The sequence below is a fragment of the Macrobrachium rosenbergii genome, chromosome 53, assembly GCF_040412425.1.
Source record: "Macrobrachium rosenbergii isolate ZJJX-2024 chromosome 53, ASM4041242v1, whole genome shotgun sequence".
NCBI classification, from domain to species: domain Eukaryota; kingdom Metazoa; phylum Arthropoda; class Malacostraca; order Decapoda; family Palaemonidae; genus Macrobrachium; species Macrobrachium rosenbergii.
In genome coordinates, this window is record NC_089793.1 from 11,295,324 (window position 1) to 11,312,823 (window position 17,500).

General features: G+C 32.8%; 1 long non-coding RNA gene across 3 annotated transcripts in view; it reads left to right on the top strand.

Moving 5' to 3' along the window:
- Positions 1 to 17,500, top strand: part of LOC136834287 (uncharacterized) — a 634,610-nt gene that overhangs the window by 323,794 nt on the left and 293,316 nt on the right. For all 3 annotated transcript variants that reach the window (XR_010851725.1, XR_010851722.1, XR_010851726.1), the window contains exon 3: positions 9,414 to 9,452. This is a non-coding gene — a long non-coding RNA (uncharacterized lncRNA). The remainder of the gene's footprint in view (positions 1 to 9,413; positions 9,453 to 17,500) is intronic.

Consider the following 17,500-nt stretch of genomic DNA (forward strand, 5'->3'; position numbering starts at 1 on the left):
TGATTTTTTATAAGGTTCGCTATGACTTTACCGATATACTAATTTGATATTAATCTACGACATATCCCAGAAGAACCACAGAGGTTTCCCCGGCGATGTTTTCTGATTATTATAATGAGATGGGTTGATTGATAGATTACTTGAATTTCGTAATCTGGGATTACAACGGCTATGCTCATTGACGAAAGTCCCAAAATGGGACTGAAACTTTAAATAGATTGTAGCCTCAATTTTGATAAATTGTGATAGGAGCTTTATTGAATTCATCTTGTACAAGTAAACGCGAATGTAAACATGTCCGGAACCATCCTTTATGTTTTACATCCTTCGCGCGTAATCAGGAACTTGTAGAAGACTTATAGCTTCTTAAAGAGCGTTGGTTATATCTCCCCAGACCTATCAAGAGATCAATATGTACTTCGTCCCCGTATGGGGTTAGTGCCGTCAGTGCACCTCACGCAGTGCACCGTAGGGATTACTTAAGGTTCTTTGCAGCGTCCCTTCGGACCCTAGCTGCCACCCCTTTCATTCCTTTTATTGTACCTCCATTCACATTCTCTTTCTTCCATCTTACTTCCACCTCCTTTTAACAATTTTTAATAGCGCATCTGCGAAGTTTTCTTCCCGTTACACCTTCTAAGTCTCATACTCTCAATTTTCATTTCAGCACTTAATGACCTCATAGGTTTCAGTGCTCGGCCTTCGGCCTAAATAGTATATTCTTACAAATTTCTTCTTCATATCCCAACTGGCAAGGTTCGAAGTACACTCCCAAAAGTCGACCGCTATTATTTTCGGAGGTATTCTTTTCTTACGCATAGGTATTCGGCAGAAACATGAAAACAGACTTATATCCCTCGTATGAGTGCCGACTGTAATTCCAAACCTGACAATGGGCCATTACCTATTTCGTATTGAAAGTTTGAACTACATGGCATGTCACAAAGATGATGAAGGCATCTGAGGTACTCAGTCTTGAGCCAGTGTATATGGTTGCGTTATTACTGGTATTTGGTTTGACAGGTGCACGATGACGTAAAATCATTGTGCGTAGTTCATGCAGGTATGGTAAATATGGGCGTCGATCTGTAGATCAGAAGTATGTTTGTCTTACATAACAAAAGTTTTATTGAGTATACCTAAGGAAATGTTACCAACAGAGTGTAGTTTTGGTGTGTTGCAAAAGTAGCACATTGTATATACAGTATATAATAAATATATATATTATATATATATATATATATATATATATATATATATATATATATATATATATATATATATATATATATATGTATATATATATATATATATATATATATATATATATATATATGTGTGTGTATGTAATGTATATATATATATGTGTATGTATATATATATATATATATATATACATATATATATATTTATATATATATATATATATATATATATATATATATATATATATATATATATACAGTAAATGTTCTACTTTGCAACATACCATATTCATTCTGTCAGTAACATTTCCTTTTGGTATAGTCAGTCAAAAGTATTTTTACGTAAAACATAACATATTAATTTTGTCTGTTTTTATAGTTTGAAACGGTAAGCGTAACTTATCCATTCAGCCATCACATGGCGAAATGGATAATTCATTGTCATTCTTGTATCAAACCCAAATACCATAAGTTTGAATCCTGCCCTGGAAAAAGCTGTTATGTATAAATCCACATAATTATGTCTAAGTTGTTAGCTAGGTAAAATTGAATTTGGTTTTACGAGGATAATTGCCGTTTAATTTTGATTATATATATATATATATATATATATATATATATATATATATATATATATATATATATATACACATATATATTAATAAACATATGTATATATGTATGATAAACATATATATACGTATATATGTGTGTGTGTGCGCTTTTACACAAGGAATTATACAAACATAACATTCATATAGAACAAGTCAAAAACAAATATGGAAGCCGAAATAAGAATACTTCATAGATAGTAGTCTTGGAGACGATAACGGTGAGAAACAGCGCTAACTTACCATCAATAGTCCGACGCCGCTGTTAAAAGGGTTTTCGTTTTGCCATTCGGTTGTACTAACTAGCCTTTGGCTAATCCGATATAGGTGATACTTACTGACGTATTGAAAGAATTTATAAAATGTACATATCCGCTTGATAACAGCAAAGCGTTTTGGCAAAGGAGATGAATTTATCAAAGAAACGCAAAAGTAGCGGTACACGCGCAAGTGAGTTGTGATACATATTAGCAGCAGCTTATTAAAACGTTAAATTGTTGTCTAAATATTGAATTTATATTTGGAACAACAACTCGAACTTTTAGCTCGCAAGATGTGAAGAAATGACGGCCAGGTCCTTTTAGCAATTAATAAGAAAATATACTTATTTTGACATATCGTAAGCATCGTTGATTCACTGGCGCTACCGATTACGTTGGTTATGGATCGATTTGGATTGATTTTGTTATAAAAAAGAAAACTAAAATTACCTATCACTGACGGTGCTTTTCATTATCGATCAGTTCGTACATTACAAGAAAAGTGATTAACCCAATGTGACGGTTGTAATTTGTAGTTGTTCGGAGTATTAGTAATGAAACGAAGTGCCCGCGCATCAGGAATGGGTTTACAGAACGACTTCAGTAGTGTAAATTTAAATTTTTATTCCCTGATTGTAAAATTTAAGCTCATTTATTTTATTTATTTATTTAATTATTTATTTATTTTATTTTATGTTATTTTATTTTATTTTTTTTTTTACCCGTCAGGCCACCTCATACAACGTTTACTCCGCGGAAATCTATAATCCGCTAAGGATTTCACGGTTCAGTCAGTGTTTCTTTCCCTCTTTGGCTAGGCTTTGGAGTTTATTTCCTGCTTTTGTTTTCCTGACTTGTATAACCTTTCTAAGAGCCTGGGCTAGAAAAGGGCATTAGGATTCTTTTCTCCTTGGCCATTCAGAAAGTGCCAACCGCAACGAGCGCCTTCTAACCGCCATAGTTCATAGATGCCCGTAAATAAGTTCAATTTGCATTGGCCTCAGATCCAGGTGAGGACGGAAAAGACGCTTGTCGGCGCTGGAAGCAGTAATTGTTGTGCGTTAGGTTTACACAAATACATACATACATTCCTTTGCTATACACCATAATGAGATATATACATATATATGTATATATTTATATACAATTGTATATATATGTATATACATATATGTATATATATATATATATATATATATATATATATATATATATATATTTAATTATACAGTTTTAGTAAGGTTTTTAAAGTTGCTTACGATATATATATATATATATATATATATATATATATATATATATATATATATATATATATATATATATATATATATATATGAACGATTTTTTTTTTTTTTGGCTGCGATTAAATGGAAATGTGCAATTAGTTTTCCAGAATTACATTATATAATTCATTAGAGTTTTCAAGTTACCTTAGTTTTCTGTAGGTCTTGCCGTGAAGTTTAGGCCTATAGCGCGTTATGGAAAGAACTTTGTGTTTATATGTTTTTTTCATAAAAAATTAGTAGTAATAATTGTTTATGCGGGGGTAGATAAATCTTTTTTTAGATATTTCAAGTTACTTTAGCGTTCGGTAGGTTTTCGAAAAAGTTTTTCCAGGTTATGAAAATAACCATCATTTTCATATTTATGCTTTTTTTCTGTTGTCCTTAGATGAATTACAAAGTATACAAAAAGAAATTAAGTTAGCGATGATAAAAGACCGTTTAGAAATAAAGTCTTTTTTACCTGTAATAATATTATTCTTTTAAATTTGTGTTATTCAGCTTTGACTGTCTCATATAAATCATCAAGTGCGATTAGTTCTTGTTTGTGTAACTTAATAAGATTTCATTTGTTGTCATTAATCCTCAAATTATAGTTGAACGGAGTGAATGGCATATAATTAGCAGTTACCAGTTTCAATGGTGACGTTAAATTCATCTTTGTGATTTTGATTTGTTATAAAATCTCCGAAGAATCGGAAATACAAGGACCTATTTTACACAAATAATTTAGTTACCAAACCTCTGAAGAAGATTAAAGACAAAAATATATTTCACACTTAGTTAATAAACCCTAAAGAATAAATCCTCGTAGGAGGGTAGTGCCGTCATTGCACCTCACGGGGTGCACTGTAGGCATTACTAAAGGTTCTTTGCAGCGTCCCTTCGGCCCCGATTTGCAACCTTTCATTCCTTTTACTGTACCTCCTTGTCTATTATCTTTCTTCCATCTTGCTATCCACCATCTCCTAACAATTATTTTAAAGTGCAACTGCGAGGTTCTCCTGTTTATACACCTTTCGGACCTATCTACTCTCAATTTCCTTTCCAGCGCTGAATGACCTCATTGGTCCCAGCGCTTGGTCGTTGGCCTAAACTATATTCCATTCCATTCCTAAAGGATAAATAAAATATTTTCACACAAACAGTAGTATTATAATTTCTTAATGATTCACAGAGACGAGAACCTGTTCACCTTGAATATTTGACTATAAAACCATTAATGATTTTATGTAGGCGCGAAATTATTCCACGCAAACAGTTTAACTAAACAACTTCCAGGGAAACAGGAGACGAAGACCTATTTTAGCGAAATAGATATAAAACCTCCAGTGAATCTTGAAGACATTAACTTGTTTACGTAAAAATGTCTTACTGTATGTTATCTTAATATTTTCCAGTGCGTAAAAAGTTAAGTATACCTTAGTTTTACCAGACCACTGAGCTGATTAACAGCTCTACACAGATGGTCTACGGGTAGTACACTCACCGTGCGCTGTCGCAGAATTTTTGCAAACTAAATATCAGATTGAAATGATGGACTTGTTTTCTTTTAAGTGCGAGAAAATTGAGTATTACTGTCATTTTTGCGGGACAAGTGCACTAGTTTATTTTAAAAACTCCCAAAGATTTATGAAGAGAAGACGCCATTTCACACCAGCAATTTCCAATAACGAACCCTAAACAGGATCACCAAAGCGACGAAACACAATTCATCCATTCCCTCCATTTCGCAACAAACGATGTGACATCCAAGTTTATCCCTGTAGGAGAGACAAGAGAGAGAGAAGAGAGAGAGAGAGAGAGAGAGAGAGAGAGAGAGAGAGAGGAAAGCCAAATGAATTTATCAGAATATTATTACCTCTGAACGGCTTCATTAATCACAAATGGAACTAATTTGAATTTAATCTCCGGTATGTATATTCTGTTTTGCTGGGATCTGATATCGGCCACCGCTGCTGCCATTATAATGCGCGCCCGTTCAATCTCTTACCCCGGAGTTCATTACTTGATTGAGGAGCTTCCTGTTCGATTTTTTTCCCTTTCTCTCGTAAATGATTGGTTATTTCGGATGGGAAACTTCATCACGCACGCATATAATATATATACATATATATATATATATACAATACCGTTTTGTTCTGCTTTGGTGATGTCGCCGCTTGCTGTAAATTGTTTATTCCAGCTGGGAAAATGTTTGGAGTTTGCAGGGTTTTCTTTTATTACTAATTCTTCTTGCATTTTGATACATTTTTATCTGTTTATATATTTATTATTCTTTTTTTTTAATGAGTGGTGTCCCTTCTTTCTGTATTTCGCTTTATTTCCTCTTACTTCTTCCTAATGAACACCTTAATATTCTTTGAAAGCTTGAATTTCAAATCAGTGGCCCCTTTGGTGGGCTTGTTTCATATGAATCGGTTTCATCTACTGACTAATTAATAAAAAAAATCCAGGTAATTTAAGAGATGGTCAAGACGGCAATTCCCGCCCGTAAGGGCGTATACCATTACGAAAGGCTGGCACGGGCTGGACGATAGGACGTCCAAACGTAGATTTCATTATCCGTTGACTATCGGTAGTTCGCTATTATTGCGTGTTTGTTATGTCTGTTTTTCCCAATTATTTTATCATTATTATTTTTGCATATATTTTGGCCAAACTGAAGACGTGCTTACCGTTACTACCACGTCTCAAAATATAATGTTCTTGAAATCGTAAGAATATTGTATAAGGGAGTATGCATTTGCATTAATTCAGACACTTGTATATACATGTATGATGTATGCATGACAAAGGTATGTATGAGTGTGTGTGTATGTATGCATATATATATATATATATATATATATATATATATATATATATATATATATATAAATATTTGTGTAAGAGAGAGAGAGAGAGAGAGAGAGAGATAAGTATGTGTTTGAAGCAACTCTGCAAATGTTTCTTCTTACCATAATGTAATTATTTAATTTTTAATATTGCATACAATATATATATATATATATATATATATATATATATATATATATATATATATATATATATATATATATATTTTTTTTTTTTTTTTTTTTTTTTTTATTTATTTATTTCATGGCTGTATTCGGAACAGACAACAGACAAAATTATTTCCATGGTCCTCTTACAAAATCTTCTATCTTTGTAAACCACTGCTGTAGAAAGTTGCACAGCGTTTATGGACGATGATTTAACCGTTTTCTTTTACAAATAGGTCAGTTTTCTCGTTTCCCAGCGATGGGATGTTGACTGTTTGTAGATAAGAATGATTTTTCGTTTTAGCGGTTAGTATTCTGCGTCTCAGATAGCAAATATTTGATTCTCTCTTTTTTTGTATCTATCTGTTTTTGTTTCATTTTTTCTTCCCATTTATTTTGTCTCTACCATAAAACATGTAATTTTTCTCTTTTCTTAAGAGAAGTTCCGCATCACAGGTAAAGTCTGGTATATATCTTATTTGACATCATATTCACCTGGTTTCACTTCGGGAATCTGCTTTCATTTTTTATTTTTATTTTGTAGACTGATTTTTCCTTTCATTGGTCTGACTCTTTTGGAACCATATATTGAAATTAACGTATCAGCAGTCTCGTAAGGAAACCGTTGGACATCAGGTGTATTTTTACCTGTCTGCCGTAAAATGCGATAATGATGTGTACCTGCGTGACTTTCGGAAATTTTAGAAGCAAATCCCAAATATGTTACTACGGACTGTTTATAGGGGATGATGATGTATTTTTGTTGAATTGCGCTGTTCGGACGGGACTTTCCCGGCAGTCGGTTGTCTTGAGAATGCAAAATGATATGGATGTATGTGTGTATATATATGTATATATATATATAAATATGTATATAGATATATATATATATATATATATGTATATATATACTGTAATATGTATGTGTATATATATATATTTATATATATATATATATATATATATATATATATATATATATATATATATGTATATATATATATATAATATATATATATATATATATATATATATATATATTATATATATATATATATATATATATATCTATATATGTGTGTGTGTGTGTGTGTGTGTGTATAAGGATGCATGATCTGTAATATTTTTTCTTTCATTGGTTTGCTTCCATAATCATATTTACTGCGATATTTTAATATCCAATCAGCTCATGATGCTGGAGTTTATTTACTCCAATACTCCTTGCATTTGTCTAAATCAATACCCCGGTTTTAAGAGACATTTGTTATCTTTATAAATTTTAAAATAGTTTCATGAACATCTTGTACAATACAGTAGGCCATCCTGGAATAACTAAACAATTTGATCGGCCGTTCGAAAGTAAAAGCTGCTTTGCTATCAGACGCATATTCCTTCTCGTTCTTAAGATGAAAACTTGTGGTTCTTATTTTTTGTAATCAAAGGTCAGTGAGAGCGATGGAATTTACTACGAAAGAGGAAAGAGTTAAGAAGTCAGTTAACATAACAGCCGGAAGAGAACTACAAATCATAGCAGTGGAATGAAAGCAACGCTATCGTGTAATCCGTGGATTACCGATTTCCTTTATGTGAGATCGCGTTTGTTAATCCTTAATCCACTGCTATTTTTTAGCTTTGTATTAAGATATAACTCATGACTGCAAATTTCCATGGTTCATGTTATGTTTATACTTCTTTGTATATTTTTAAACTCTTTCTACAGGCCTCGTACATAATTTCTTGTTTGTGTATTTTAGAAAGTCTTATTCGTATCGTACATGTTTTGCAATGTATGTGTCGTAATTTTTTAACAGGGAAGTGGAAGTATTGAGCTAACATTCATATCTTTCCTCAGTTATAACGTAGTTTGTGGACTTGCTCATAACTTGTGAAAGTTTCCTGGTGTCCTTCGCAAGCATATGAGGTAACAAAAGTATACGTCACGCACTTGATAAGTTGTTATTTTAATAATAATAATAATAATAATAATAATAATAATAATAATAATAATAATAATAATAATAATAATAAACTTTAATGCAGTGCGACTAGCCATATAGTGCGAGTTAAGATTTTGACCATATTTAACCTAAGGTATGACAATTTTTATTTTAGAGGTTTGAAGCCTTTTGCTTTTCTGTAACACGTTATCAGATTAACACTAGCGTTTCCTAATGCGGAAAATGTACGGCCTTGGACATGGTTTAAATTTCTTGTTATTATTAGACGTTTTCGGACGCGATTTTCACTAAAAACAAATTCTGTAAATCCGTAATTTGGGTGCGAAAACTGTCCCTACCTCCATGCCAAAATTCGACCCTGGGTCTGCTTTATGTTTAACTATATCTAACCGTGCCGAAATTCGTGTCTTCGTGTGGTACGTATTTTTTAATATTTTTTCTTAATGTACCTAAGACTGTTTACATTAGGTTATTAAAATATAACCCTTCGCGCTTCAATGCAGTTGCTTAACATAGGCCGACCTTCTGGGTTATGTAGTGGATGTTCAAGCCTTGTTTCTCTAACCTTAACGTAGGAGTAAGTTCATTTAATGGTCATCTTTTGAAGAACCCGTGAATTTCTTATCTTTAAGGGAGCCTGTACAGTAATCGAATTGTTTTGATATCACCAGTTTTACTTCTATTTTGAATCGTATTTAAAAAAAAAAAAAAAAACTAGAAGGAATAAGCGTTCTTTTCGCGAGTTGTTATGGATTTGGAGATCATAGACACGATTAAAGAAGTTTAGTTTGTTGATGCTTTGTTTAATAAATTTAGATTTTTCATGATGAGTTGAGGAACCACAATACCGTATCTTAGTAAAGGAAATGAGTGCTGCGGATTTCTTGTAGATAATGATTAAATTTTTTATATCAGTCATTGAGTTATTTTTACTCTATAATGAAATTTGTAGCATTCGTTTCACCCTGGAATTTATTATTATTATTATTATTATTATTATTATTATTATTATTATTATTATTATTATTATTATTATAGGATGGTAAAATTTGTTTGCATAATATTAATAGATTTGATTCCATTTCCAGGTGACAGAAGGCCTTGTCGTTTCACTACTAGCCCTTCTGGTAAGTAGAAAGCCTTCTGGAGACTTTTTCATTATTCTTAGGCATGTTCTTGGACGGGTAAAGAAAAGGTATGCATATACCTTGCCTTGTAGCTAGCTGGGAGTCCAAATGAGGGTGTGACGAAAAAATGTATGTAAATGATATATATATATATATATATATATATATATATATATATATATATATATATATGTGTAATGTGTGTGTGTGTGTGTGTGTAGTGTGTGTGTGTGTATATATATATATATACACATGTATATATATATATATTTATACTACTATATATATATATATATATATATATATATATATATATATATATATATATATATATATATATATGTATATATACATATACAAACATATATATCTTGAGTGGGATAATATATAATTCTGTAGATGTATACATATATTTATTGTTAGATCATCATATATATACGTATTCGTCTATACGGTATATATTTACACGTATGTATAATACAGTGTTACATATCCCCAGGCGCGCGCATAGTTATATAAAATCTGTAACGTGGCCAATAAAAAGTCTTGTGGGCACATTGTCCCATTCCAAATGTAAGAATTCTAATTAAGAATAGGTTGATTTTAACAGCGGGGTCGTCGCTGAAGAATTGGATCTCTTGATTACCGTCATAAAATATGCTGTCGGATATATATCACCCGGGGGAAAAATCCCTGGCCGAATATAGCGGAGCCTCGAGTTTTACCCCGGCCGAATTAACTCTTTGAGCGCCGCCGTAAAAACCCTTTTGAATCTCCACAAACATTACCGCCTCTATGATATTAGTAAAAGGATGAAAACTCCACATCATTATGATGTAATTATTTGTGTAAGACGAGAAAAAAGCGGCCGACTCTTTACAGCGGTGAATTTAGCCGTCGCGGAAAAACACGAAATCTGGTAATATTAATAATGTTCTGTTAATTATTGAACTGCGAACTTCCTTTGAAATGATTCTTTACCAGCCTTTCAAAGGCTTTTGTAAAGGTCCGGGGAGTGAATATGTATATGCCGTGGGGGATCCCCCGCCCCACTCTCCTTTCCCTCTCCGTACCAGGAGCCGCGGGGTTCCGACACGTGGGCCACCCATTAGCAGCTGATGGGTGCTACGTTTTTTCGGCGACCGTCGGTAGGATATATACATATTTGTAAGAAAAATCATACACGGATCAGTTTTGTCGTGGTGAAGTTTTTTTTTTTTCCTTCCTGGAAATATATATATACTGTGACATAAGTTTTTCCCGTGAATATGCACGTATCTCTTTTTGGCACAAAAATGGCTGGCCACGCTTTTGCCGCGGATCCCTGTTACAACGGCGCGCTGGAAAAAGAACCTGGAATATCAGTTTCTGTTATTTTGCTTTAAAAAAAAAAATCCAGGTACACCACGTCTCTCTCTCTCTCTCTCTCTTTCCAGAGATCGATTCTTTAAAATGTGGATGCTTTTGCCGTCCGGAGGCTGTTTCTCAGAAAAGTTCAAAAGGTCTGGCTGTCTTCTTTCGGGTTGGCTGTCGCTGTGACGATAAATATGCGCGAAGTGTTAGTTTCTTTTTCTATAAAAGCAGCTATTCTCTTTTATAATCTATTTCTTAAAATACCTGTTACAAAATTGCGATTATATTGCATAGCTCTTTTTGTGTTTAGCAATTACACTGCTAGCGAAAGATAAATTTGATGTAGCCTCCGACTCTGTAGCATGGTCATAGCTAATAATAGCACTTAAATATTGCTGTCATTTTCTAAATTGTTAATCTATTTTAGCAAAGTGCATTCGATAATAGAAGTCAACGTTATCTTTTTTTTTTGGGGGGGGGTTTCATTTCTCTCTGTGTTATAACACTATTAGAAAGTTTTTATTGGCTTCATCAAGTAATTAGAGTATGACCTTAATTATGTTAGAATCTTGCTTGACTGTAGTATCCCGGCGTATTGTATCCCATGAACTTTACTTGGAAGACCCCGCAGGGGGGTAGTGCCGTCAGTGCACCTCGTGCGGGGCACTGTAGACGTTACTTAAGGTTCTTTGCAGCGTGCCTTCGGCCCCTAGCTGCAACCCCTTTTGTTCCTTTTACTGTACCTCCTTTCATATTCTCTTTCTTCCATCTTACTTTCCACCTCTCCTGAGAGTTGTTTCATAATGCAACTGCTAGGTTTTCCTCCTGTTGCACCTTTTAAAGTTTTACTGTCAATTTCCTTTTCAGCGCTGAATGGCCTCATCGGTCCCAGTGCTTGGCCTTTGGCCTAAAGCCTATATTCATTTCACTTTACTTGAAAGAATTTTGTATTTTCGTTTAAAAAAGACATTTCATTCTGTGTTGGGACTACAAAATATTTGAATGAAAATGTCGGAATGAACAAATGTTATATAACGTGTATCACTATCAATATCATTTCTCTGTGGGTATTTCATTTTAAAGTGGTTGGGCGCCAGATGTGAATTATTCCGAGCTGAGTGGGTAGACTTGGCTCGTCCCTCCTTCAGATATGAGAGATAGATACAATTTTTGAAGTTTTTTTTTGCTGGAGTATTGAATAATTGTGGATTGGGAATGGATATAGAGTTTAGGCCAAGCAACAGCGCTGGAATTTTCAGGTCATTCAGCAGCTGGAAATGAAAGGAGAGTAGGTAGGCTTGAAAGGTGTAACAGGAGTGTAAATTTGATAGTTGCACTACGCAATCATTGTTAGGATAGTGGACAAGGCTTAGCAAGATGGAATAAGATATTTGTAAATGGAGGACAGTAAAGGAAGAAAGGTTTTGCATTTATAGAAATGAGAAATTCCATTTATTGCAAAGAACCTTTAGTAATTGCTTACAGTGTACCTCGAGGTATACTATATATATATAGGTGGATTTGGAGGCGTCTGTTTAAGTGATTCCATAAAGAGCGCGAATCATGTTTTATTTTATGAACTATATAATGGGACCGAATTTTTATCGAACTTTTTGTATTTATTTAAAAAATTAAAAGATGCTTTCATGATCTGTTGTCAGACCAAAAATATTTGGGAGGAGACCCATGAAAAAGTTAGCTCTATCCAGACGAAATAATTTTACATCGAAAATGCATGTGACCAGCATAATTATAAATCTTAGAAGCTTTGTAACCATGATGAATTTTGACTAATAGCAATCCATGTTCTAGTAATCCTGCACAAGAGCATTCGCTTAGGGCCTGAAGGCAGAGAAAATTTAATTTTAAATAGCATATATCATGAAAACAAAAAATACTTCTCGAGTAGCATACATGTTCATTACAAAGCCCACATACAGAATGGCTACAGTTTAGAAGTGCAAGTTTTTCTGTAGGCCTTATTTACTGCACAAAGTCTCTGATATAACAGGTTTCATGACCTGAAGAAGTTTACTGGACAACAAGCCTTGCTACTTGAAGGGCATAATTTTCATAAATGAAATACGTAGCATTGCCGTTGGTTATGACTATATATTTGCTGTTTTTACTTGGATTAAAAATGTTTTCACACATAATTTGGTAAGGTGGGTGGAAAGTTGACCTTAAAGTTTTATATATATATATATATATATATATATATATATATATATATATATATATATATATATATATATATATATATATATATATATATATATATATAAAATTTTATATATATACATGTATGTATGTATATTTATATACTATATATATGTACTGTAAACTAATAGAAAAATAGAAAAATTATTAAGATTTCTTCAGAAAGGTGTAAAATACCATATCAGTATAGTCATCAAAGCTTTATTCATTTAATTATATAAAATATATATATATATATATATATATATATATATATATATATATATATATATATACATGCATACGTACATTCATACATACTGTACATATGTGGCAATCTTCTACTATTCTCAGAAAAAAAAATGTAATATAAATTTCAATTATGAATGAAAATCGATTTTCTTCGAGTGTTAAAATATACACAAGCTTTATTCTGAATCATACAGAGACTTCCAACTTGCGTGTTGTAATAATTTCCAGGTTGCTCATATTTGAGTTCTATTCCTAACTGCTGATGGAAATAAAATCACAAGAAATGTTAATTAACATTATCAGAACTTTATTAAGAAATTGTGCAAACTATCAAGAAAATAACATGACTGAAGATTTCTTCAGAGGCGTAAATATTATATATATATATATATATATATATATATATATATATATATATATATATATATATATATATATATATATATATATATATATATATATATATATATATATATATGTATATATATAACTTTGACATCATCAAAACTTTTAATAAGAAATTGTTCAAACTATAAAAAAATATGACAAGATTTCTTCTAGAGGTGTAAAATAAATATATATATATATATATATATATATATATATATATATATATATATATATAAAATGAAATAGTTTGACCATCGCACGCAAGGAGTCCATAGTTTGAGTTAAACTCTCGACCAACCAGAGTGTTGGATCTAGGAGCTGAACTTGTTTGCTTTTGACCGAGAATATTATATCGGCAGTGGTTGCTCAGGTCCGAAATATTTCTCTTTGTTATTGCTTTAGCCGTATAGGATATTTCTTAGGTATTAGTTATGCAGACATATTAGGTTATCAGACACCAAGAAACCAAGCAGAAATATTCCTATTTCTCGTACATTTAGAGAAAATGCATTCGAAGACTTTGAGTCACGCAAAATTGTTATGAAATATGGCAGCATTATTTATAAAAATATTTTAAAAGCTTGCAATCTGACGAGGGAAAAAAGAGTGACGTGCCATCTGTAAGAATATGGTTATTACGTTTATTGGCGTTTAAGGACTTTTGCAGCACATGCCATTGAAAGAATATTTCTGAAACATCTTGGGCTTCATCCTTCGACAAACATGTATGAAACCACACCTCTTTCCTCTTGTCACTCTTTACGTCACGTCTTGTTTTTTTCTGTTAAAATCCTGGAGTTCACCTTCCCGGTACATTGAATTAATGTCTCTATTGTTCATACAGATATGTGCACTCCTCCTGCGCATACAAAAACACACATAAATGCATTTTATATATATATATATATATATATATATATATATATATATATATATATATATATATATATATAAGCATCATTTGTATATATACATCTATATATACATTATAAATAATTAATTTTTAATATACATATATATTATATATATTCATTTATCAATTTAAACTGTTTTTAGTATCTGTTTATTTGCAATACTTGTGTTTATTTATAATTCACTTCTTCAACAGATAATTACCCTAGTCAGATTTCCATTCATCACTATCTGGTTAAAGTTTTTTTTTTATTCCTTTTACCTCAGAGTTTTTCAGTTTCATATCTCATTTTCCCTTTTTATCTTCCTTTCTCTTTCTTTCCCCTCTTCTTCTTTCTTCTTCTACCATCACTGAACATCCATCATCTCTAGCATCTTCCCACTCCAGTATAACCCCTTCTCCCTCACGTACCCGGCCTGGAGTTCCAGGTTAGAAAGGGATCCTTTCCGAGTGTCGTTGCCATGGGATCATGTCCGCTTCTTACCTTTTTTTTTTCTTTCTTTTTACCCACCTTAATTAGTTTTTGTTCTCTCTCTCTCTCTCTCTCTCTCTCTCTCTCTCTCTCTCTCTCTCTCTCAGCAATTAACGGCGATCGCCTCGGATTGCTCTGATATAAAGAGATAAAAGAGACTAAATGAATGGGGCCGTTGACGATATTAACGCTGTTCCAGAAATTCTCCCATGCTCTGCAGGAGGAAGAGATCATTTAAAACTCTCTCTCTCTCTCTCTCTCTCTCTCTCTCTCTCTCTCTCTGCATTCTGACTTTTCATTTGTTCCCGTTGCTGTCTTGACACAACTTGCTCTGCCACATCCTCGAGTTCACTGTAGGCCTAGTTTTGAATAAGCATTGTAAAACGCAAGCTTAGCTGTTGACTTTTATGTCAATTTTGAGCTTCTCAGATGACGAAACGTACAAATAAACTAAGTTTATTTTTTCATTTCAGTGATTATCAGACAAAAATCCTGGATTTCTTTTATCATTTGATTGAGGGGAGAAAAACGCTGTACACATTACTACTTACAGTAATGAAAGTGTTAATTCATATAAAAATCAAAACTGGGAGATTGAAACAATATCGACACACTGTAAATAATCTCTACTAAATAAAAATAAGTGTTTGGATATGATATACTCCCAGTGAGGAGTTTTGACCATCAGTGATGAAAATAGTTTATGTATGTCTTGTTTAATGACAAAGCATATTTTTTAATTTATACCCATCTTTAACGTGAGACAGGCGATCGGAGATATGACAGCGTATTTGTCACGTTTCTGTTATAATTGAAGGACGATTTAAAACAATAACCATTACAAACTTATTAATCATAAATCGGTTTACTCCGAGAATCATTTTATTCAGTCTAGTTATCAAATAGCTTCCTCTCTCCCCATTAAATTCTGATTTTGGCACCGCTCGTAAATTGGTACTAATTCAGCTTGACCAGCTAATTAGCCACAGCCAGTAACCAATCCTTGAACCTTGCTTTGCTCCGGTGTTGACCTTATGTTAAGAGCAGTTTCTTAGGTCGAGCGCTTCTAGAACAGAGACTGAGTATCGTTGAAGTCCTCTCTCTCTCTCTCTCTCTCTCTCTCTCTCTCTCTCTCTCTCTCTCTCTCTCTCTCTCTCTCTCTCTCTCAACACATATGTTCAGTTACATACAAGGATTTTTCGTAAATTATTCCTAACTATGTTTTATAACGTCGTAGGTGCAATACACTGCAATCTCTCTCTCTCTCTCTCTCTCTCTCTCTCTCTCTCTCTCTCTCTCTCTCTCTCACACACACACACACACACACACACACACACACAACACTTGATGTGCAGTTCCATACAAGGATTTTTCGTAAATCATTCTTGAGATTTTTATCACCTGGGTGCAGTAATTGTAATCTCTCTCTCAAAGCACATGATGTTCAGTTCCATACAAGGATTTTTTATAAATCATTCCTGATATTTTTACTACTTGGGTGCGGTAGTGTAATTGTAATTTTCTCTCTCTCTCTCTCTCTCTCTCTCTCTCTCTCTCTCTCTCTCTCTCTCTTTCTCTCTCAACACATGATGTTCGGTTACATACAAGGAATTTTCGTAAATCATTCCTGATGTTTTTACTTTCACTTGAGCGTAGTAATTCAGTGATCTCTCTCTCTCTCTCTCTCTCTCTCTCTCTCTCTCTCTCTCTCTCTCTCTCTCTCTCAGCACATGATGTTCAGTTACATACAAGGAATTTTCGTAAATCATTCCTAATATTTCTAATATTTTTACTACTTGAGCGTAGTAATTGTATTTTCTCTCTTCTCTCAAAATCTTTCTCTCTCTCTCTCTTCTCTCTCTCTCTCTCTCTCTCTCTAGGCTCTCTCTCTCTCTGTCTATTTTGAGCATCATCTGTAATTACTTGCTCTGCTCTGACAGCAAATTTTCTTCTCCACCGGAAACCGTGGTGCCCATCTGTTACTAAAAGTAAGACGAGAGTCCCAGACAGGAAGGATTGGAATGAGCTTCGGGCAGAGATTAGGTTGTTCTAAACCAGAGTGGTGGAATCGGTAAACCTGCTAGCTTAAATCACAATATAATATATATATATATATACCCGATATATATATATATATATATATATATTTATATATATATATATATATGTATATGTGTGTGTGTGTACATACTGTATGTATATATATATATATATATATATATATATATATATATATACTGTATGTGTGTATGTGTATGTATGCATTTATATGTATATACACAAACATTTTCATATGTAAATACTTTAAGGGCATAGTTTTTCTCTTATACAGTTTTCGTTCAAAGCAATTGCCTATGTGGCATCAATAAGTTTCTTGCAGGTATCTTCATAACGTTGGAGTTTTTTTTTTTTTTTGTATTCGAGTTGCCCATATTATATGCTTAAAGCGTCCGAGAACGCTTTCATGGT